The sequence below is a fragment of the Herpailurus yagouaroundi genome, unplaced genomic scaffold (genome assembly GCF_014898765.1).
Source record: "Herpailurus yagouaroundi ecotype Mexico unplaced genomic scaffold, PumYag 28, whole genome shotgun sequence".
NCBI lineage: Eukaryota > Metazoa > Chordata > Mammalia > Carnivora > Felidae > Herpailurus > Herpailurus yagouaroundi.
Genome location: NW_024412376.1, coordinates 73235170 through 73242703, shown reverse-complemented (window position 1 = coordinate 73242703; position 7534 = coordinate 73235170).

Genomic DNA, 7534 nt, shown 5'->3' with positions numbered 1-7534 from the left:
AATCCTCGCATTTAATTTGAGAACCCTTGTTGACTACTGTGGTAATAAAACATTGGCCCAAGAACTTAAATCACAGCACTGAAAATGTCTGAAAATTCTAGGAGTAACTGGTGACCCACTTAAAATTGTTGATTTAAGCTGTTAAAATTGTTGATTTAAACTTTCAATCAGGCCATTTTCACAGTCATGATTTTCAAGCTCCCAGAATAAAATCAGAATAATTAGTATGCGTATCTATTACTCAGGAAATCCAAACAGTTTTAAAAGAAAGTAATGGAAAAAACAAAAAGAAAAGAATGTTTGGGAGCTTTAGCTGCTATTACTAAGGAAACCAACTCTATTTGCCCTGTCACTGGATTTTAAAAAAGAAAACCAACAAGTTTGATAAACAATAAGGAAGAAAGACTAAGAGAGTGAAGAAAGATTTTTAAATTCTCGCAAGTACCGAAAATAACTTTTTTTTTTTAAGTAGGCCCCATGCCCAACATGGTATTTGAACTCACAACCCAGAGATTAAGACTCACATGCTATATACCAACTGAGCCAGCCAGCACTCCCCTGTCCCCCAGTTGGGGTTGTGAGTTCAAGCCCCAGGTTGGATATAGAGCCTAGTTAAATTTTTTTTCAAAAAACAAAAAACAAAAAAAAAATTTGCCTATTATATTTGAGTTACATAAATAACACAAATTTATTAAGGAAAAAATTAGAAATTGTATGAGAACAAAACAGAAAAGAAACTCACCAAAATTGTATACAGGTTATTACACTTTCATAACCTCCTATGTTTAGTGAATAGTATACTGTAAAGATTTTTCTGTCAATAGATATTACCTTCTCCAAGTGAGGTTTATGTTTTATTTTTACTTTTTATGATTTTATTTTTAAGTAATCTCTACATCCAATGTGGGGCTCAAACTTAAAATCCTAAAATCAAGAGTTGCATGTTCTGAGTGAGCAGGCCAGGTGCCCCTCCAAATCATGTTTTTAATCTACAAAATATGGACAGTAATATTATGTACTGTGTAGCACAGGTCTGGCATATGATAATCATTCAAAAATAGCATCTTTTTTTTTTTTTTTTTTTAAAGCACCTGGGGGGTGTTCAGTCATTAAGCATCTGACTTCAGCTCAGGTCCTAATCTCATGGTTTGTGAGTTCAAGTCCTACATTGGTTGCGCTCAAGTACCACAGTGGGTGAACTCAAGCCCTGCTTTGGGTGAACATGAGCCCCACTTCTCTCTCTCTCTCTCTCTCTCTCTCTTCTCCTCTTGGGATTCTCTCTCTGTCCCTCACTCACATGCGCCCCCCCATAAATAAATAAATGTTTGTTTATTTTGAGAGAGAGAAAAGAATATGAGAGGGGCAGAGAGAGAGAGAGAGAGAAACCCAAACAGGCTCTGCACTGCCAGCATGGATCCCAATGAGGGGCTTGAACCCACAAACCACAAGATCATGACCTGAGAAGAAACCAAGAGTCAGACACTAGAGCGAGCCACCCAGGTGCCCCACATTGTTATTTTTATTTTTATTTATTTTTATTATTATTATTTCTTTATTTTTGAGAGAGAGAGAGAGTGCGCAAGTGAGCAAGGGCAGGGTGGGAGGGTGGAATCCCATGAGGGGCAGACAGAGACAGAAAAAGAGAAGTGGGGCTTACCTGGGGCTCGTGTGTGTTTCTTTTTTTTTTTTTAACCCAAAGCAGGGCTTGTGTTGACCGGAAGTAGGCCTCAAGCTTGCCCTATGTGGAACTCAAAATGTGAGATCATGACCTGAGCCCAAGTCAGAAGCTTAACAGCTGAGCTACTTAGGCACCCCTACATTGTTATTTTTAATAGCTACTTAATACCCTTTATGTTATTTACTACAGATTCTTTTTTAAAGATTTTTTGTTTTTAGAAATTTTATTTAACTATTTTTTATTATTTTAGAGAGAGTGGGGAGTAAGGGGAGGGGGCAGAGGAAGAGAGAATCAATCAGGCTTCATGGTCAGTGCAGATCCCGACTCAGGTCTTGATCTCATGACCTGAGCAGAAATCAAGAGTTGGATGCTTAACTGACTGAGCCACCCAGACACGCCAAGATTTTTTTTTTAATTTTAGTTTTAAGTAGTTTTTATCTGTACCCAATGTGGGGCTCAAACTTACAACCCTGAGATCAAAAGGCACATGCTCTACCGAATGAGCCAGCCAGGCACCCCCTACTATAACCTATTAATGAAACAATTATTGCTTGACATTTGGTTTCCTAATTTTCTTTTAATTTAAAAAAAAAAATTTTTTTAACGTTTGTTCATTTTTCAGAGACAAAGTGTGAGTGGGGGAGGGGCAGAGAGAGAGGGAGACACAGAATCTGAACCAGGCTCCAGGGTCTGACCTGTCAGCACAGAGCCTGATGCAGGCCTCGAACTCACAGACCACAAGATTGTGACCTGAACCAAAGTCCAATGTTTAACTGACTGAGCCACCCAGGTGCCCCTCTAATTTTTTATTATTATGTGTGTGTGCTTAGAAAAAATTCCTAAAAGTGTTTATGACAGGCAAGGGGTGCAGTACAAAGAAAGTGAAGGAAGTGTTCCATGAATTCCTAAGGGCCTGCTAAATATTTCTTTTTTTTTTTTTTTAATTTTTTTTTTTTTAACGTTTATTTATTTTTGAGACAGAGAGAGACAGAGCATGAACGGGGAAGGGGCAGAGAGAGAGGGAGACACAGAATCGGAAGCAGGGGGCCTGCTAAATATTTCTAAGCGCATTTTCCCCCTCCTATAAAGTTCATATGGTTTGTGCCATGCATGTCAAGTACTTATGTTGCTACCATGACCATGACTGACTAGACCAGAGTCAAAAGCAAATGTGTGGCCTAGACCTGGGGGAGGCCAAGCGTCTCTGGGGCGTCTGGGAGTCAAATCCCATCCAGTTGGTTTGCCACTGGACCCAGCATCACCTTCTCTCCTGGGTGATAGGTGTCTCGATGAACAGACTGAGCTCCTGCAGTGCTGCTCCAAGAGGATTGCTCTTATCCAAAGCTTGGCTGAATGGCTGAGGAGCTGACATCTGTGTCTTATACTGAAGAGACATGGGTATGTCTCTCTGCTATGACTCTTCTAGAACCTGATCTTCCATCTTTAAAATGAAATAGGGGTGCCTGGGTGGCTCAGTCGGTTGAGCATCTGACTTCAGCTCAGGTCACGATCTTGCGGTCCGTGAGTTCGAGCCCCGCATCGAGCTCTGTGCTGACAGCTCAGAGCCTGGAGTCTGCTTTGGATTCTGTGTCTCCCTCTCTCTTTTTTAAACGTTAAAAAAAAAAAAATTTTTTTTTTTTTTAAATGAAATAGGAGAAACTGGAAGGAACACCTTAGGAGACATATTAAGGCACTATAAATTTGTCTTCGTTCTGAATACAATGGTTGTACTTTGGAGCACTAGATGAACTGTTGCTCTCTGTCCGTGCCAGCATAAATACTTATACATCCTGTTTCTTCCCAGTTGTGGGTTCAGTGTTTGACTGAGCTGATTGAGAACACTGTCTCTCTGGGGTGACTGGTTGGTAGCTCAGTCAGTTGAGTGTCCGACTCTTGATTTTGCCTCTGGTCATGATCCCAGAGTTGTGAGATGGAGCCCTGTGTCATTGAGCCTGCTTAAGATTCCCTCTCTTTCTCTCTCTCCCCCTCTGCCTCTCTACCCCACTCGAGCTCTCTCTCTCTCTCTCTGCCTCTCTCTCTCTCTCTCTCTCACTCAAATAAAAAAAATTAAATAGGGGTGCCTGAGTGGCTCAGTTGGTTAAGCATCCTACTCTTGATCTCAGCTCAGGTCATGATCTCATGGTTCATGGGATAGAGCCCCAGCTCAGGCTCTGTGCTGACAGCTCAGAGCCTGCTTGGGATTCTCTCTGCCCCCTCGCCCCCCCCCCAAAATAAATAAACACCCTTAAAAAAATGAAATAAAGGAGCCCACCTGGGTGGCTCAGTTGGTTAAGTGGCCAACTTCAGCTCAGGTCATGATCTCATGGTTCGTGAGTTCAAGACCCACATCAGGCTCTATGTGGACAGCTCAGAGCCTGGAGCCTGCTTCAGATTCTGTCTCTCTCTCTCTCTCTCTCTCTCTCTCTGTCTCTCTCTCTCTGCCTCTCCCCCCACTCATGCTCTGTCTCTTTCTCTGTCTGTCAAAAATAAACATACATACATACATACATACATAAAGTGGTTTTAAAAAAATCACAGCCTTTCTGGGGTTCCTGGCTGGTTCAATCAGTAGAGCATATGACTCTTCATTTCAAGTTTCTGAGTTCAAGCTCCACATTGAGCATAGAGCTTACTTTAAAAAAATATTCAAAAACAATGAAACAAACAAAACCACAGTCTTTCTAAGAATAAGCTGTCCAAAAGCCTCTGATCACATCATACTATTGACTTGAATTCCCCATTGGTCCCACCCAGGACTCTAATCCTCAAGACTATTCTTTGTTTTATGGACATATTTTGTTTTGGATGGTGCTGACTTTGGTCTCAGTTTTAATATATCATATATCAAATTATCTTAGATTACTCTTAAAGGAGAAAAGCTGACCTCAATATCAGTGAATAAATAGATTTTTCAGTTTAACAATGGACCCTATTCTCTATTATACACTTACCTTCTCTAACCAAAAACTATCCAATTTGGTTTTTCAGGTGGCCTAAAGGTCATCTCCCTATCCATATTTGATTACGAGTGTGTGGAAGAATGGGCCTAATTTATACATAGTGTATTTTTTTTTAATTTTTTTTCAACGTTTATTTATTTTTGGGAGAGAGACAGAGCATGAACAGGGGAGGGGCAGAGAGAGAGGGAGACACAGAATCGGAAACAGGCTCCAGGCTCTGAGCCATCAGCCCAGAGCCCGACGCGGGGCTCGAACTCACGGACCGCGAGATCGTGACCTGGCTGAAGTCGGACGCCTAACCGACTGCGCCACCCAGGCGCCCCCATAGTGTATTTTTTAAATGCTTTTTTATTTTGAGAAAGAGCAAGGGGAAAGGGCAGAGAGAGAATCCCAGGCAGGCTCCATGCTGTCATGCTCACGGTCAGTGTAGAGCCCCCACAGGGCTCCATCCCACAATGGTGAGATCATGACCTGAGCTGAAATCAAGAGTCAGACACAACCGACTGAGCCACCCAGGTGCCACTAGAGTATATATTTTTAAAGATTTTGGGGGCGCCTGGGTGGCTCAGTCGGTTAAGCGGCCGACTTTGGCTCAGGTCATGATCTCGCGGTTCGTGAGTTTGAGCCCCGCGTCGGGCTCTGTGCTGACAGCTCAGAGCCTGGAGCCTGTTTCAGATTCTGTGTCTCCCTCTCTCTGACCCTCCCCCGTTCATGCTCTGTCTCCCTCTGTCTCAAAAATAAGTAAACGTTAAAAAAATAAAATAATAAAGATTTTTATTAAAAAAGTTTTTTTAAATGTTTATTTATTTTTGAGAGACAGAGAGAGAGTGCAAGCAGGGGAGGAGCAGAGAGACAGGGAGACACAGAATCTGAAGCAGGTTCCAGGCTCTGAGCTGTCAGCACAGAGCCCGACACAGGGCTCAAACTCATGAACTGCAAGATAATGACCTGAGCCTAAGTCACTTAACCCACTGAGCCACCCAGGTGCCCCAGAGATTTTTATTTTTAAGTAATCTCTACAGCCAACATGGGGCTTGAACTCACAACCCCAAGATCAGGAGTCGCATGCTCCACCCACTGAGCCAGCCATGTACCCCTACAGTGTATTTAATCCTCTATAATATATACCAGATATCGATTTCTTTCTGATTATAAAATAAATATAGTTAAGTGAAAAAGCAAGTTGAAGAGTAAAACAATTTCGTTCATATAAAACATGTTTACATACATACAGATATAAAATTTATATTTGCATACAAAAACTAGGGACAAATATAAGCCAAAATATTAACAGTGGCTATATCTGCAGAGTGGAATCTGGTGTGGATTTTCACTTTTTACTTTATTTTTTTTAACATATATATATATTTTTTTAAATTTTTTTAACGTTTATTTTTGACAGAGAGCGCATGAGCAGGGGAGGGACAGAGGGAGAGGGAGACACAGAATCTGAAGCAGGCTCCAGGCTCTGAGCTGTCAGCACAGATCCTGACATGGGGCTTGAACTTATGGAGTGTGAGATCATGACCTGAGCTGAAGTTGGACGCTCAATCGACTGAGCCACCCAGGTACACCTAACATATATTTTTTAATATTTATTTTTGAGAGAGAGAGAGACAGAGTGTGAGCAGGGGAGGGACAGAGAGAGAGGGAGACACAGAATCTGAAGTAGGCTCCAGGCTCTGAGCTGTCAGCACAGAGCCTGACATGGGGCTTGAACTCATGAACCATGAGATCATGATCTGAGTCAAAGTCAGTTGCTTAAACAACTGAGCCACCCAGGCGCCCCTTTCACTTTTTACTTTATACAACTCTGTATTAATTAATAATAAAAGTGAATACAGGTGTTTACTGTGCCAAGCACTATAGCAAGCACTATATATTTATAATTCATACTTAGAACAATCCTATGAGATAGATACATTTACATATGAAGAAACTGAGGATCAGAGAGATTAAGAAACTTGTCCAAGATCACAGGCTAATAAAAGGGAGAGCTGGGATTTTAAACCAGGTCTCCCCAGTGCCCAGATAAGTTCCTGGTGCATAGAAAGCATGTTGGTCATCTTGATAGATGCAGAGAAAGTATTTGACAAAATTCAACATCTTTCATGATAACACTCTCAACAAATTAGCTATAGAAGCAATTTACCTCAACATAATAAACACTTTATATGACAAGCCCATCATACTTGTGAACATCATACACCATGAAAAGCTGAAAGTCTTTCCTCTAAGATCCGGAATAATAAGACAAGGGTGCCCACTCCTACCACTTCTATTGACCATAACACTGGGAGTCCTAGCCAGAGCAACCAGGCAACAAAAAAGAAAGCACAAGGAAATAGAAAAGGAAGAAGGGAAATTGTGTTTGCAGGTGACATGCTTTTATATATGAAAAGAACTACAGACTCCACCAAAAACTGTTAATACTAATAAGTGAATTCAGTAAAGTTGAAGGATGAAAGATTGACACACAAAAATTTGTTGCGTTTCTGTTCACTAACAATGAACTATTTACAATAGCATCAAAAAGAGTAAAATATGGAGTGCCTGGCTGGATCAGTCAATAGAATATGCAACTCTTGATCTCAGGGTTGTGTGTTCAAGCTCTATGATGGGAATAGAGTTCACTTTAAAAAAAAAAAAAAAAAAGAATAAAATATTTAGGAAGAAATTTAACCAAGGAGCTGAAAGACATATTTACTAAAAACTATGACACTTTGATGAAAGAAATTGAAGAAGACACAAATAAACAGAAAGATGCCCTATGAATTGGAAGAATTAATATTGTTAAAATGTCCACATTACCCGAAGCTATCTACGGATTCATTGCAATCCCTATCAAAATTTCAATGGCATTTTTCACAGAAACAGGAAAAAGAAGCCTAAAATT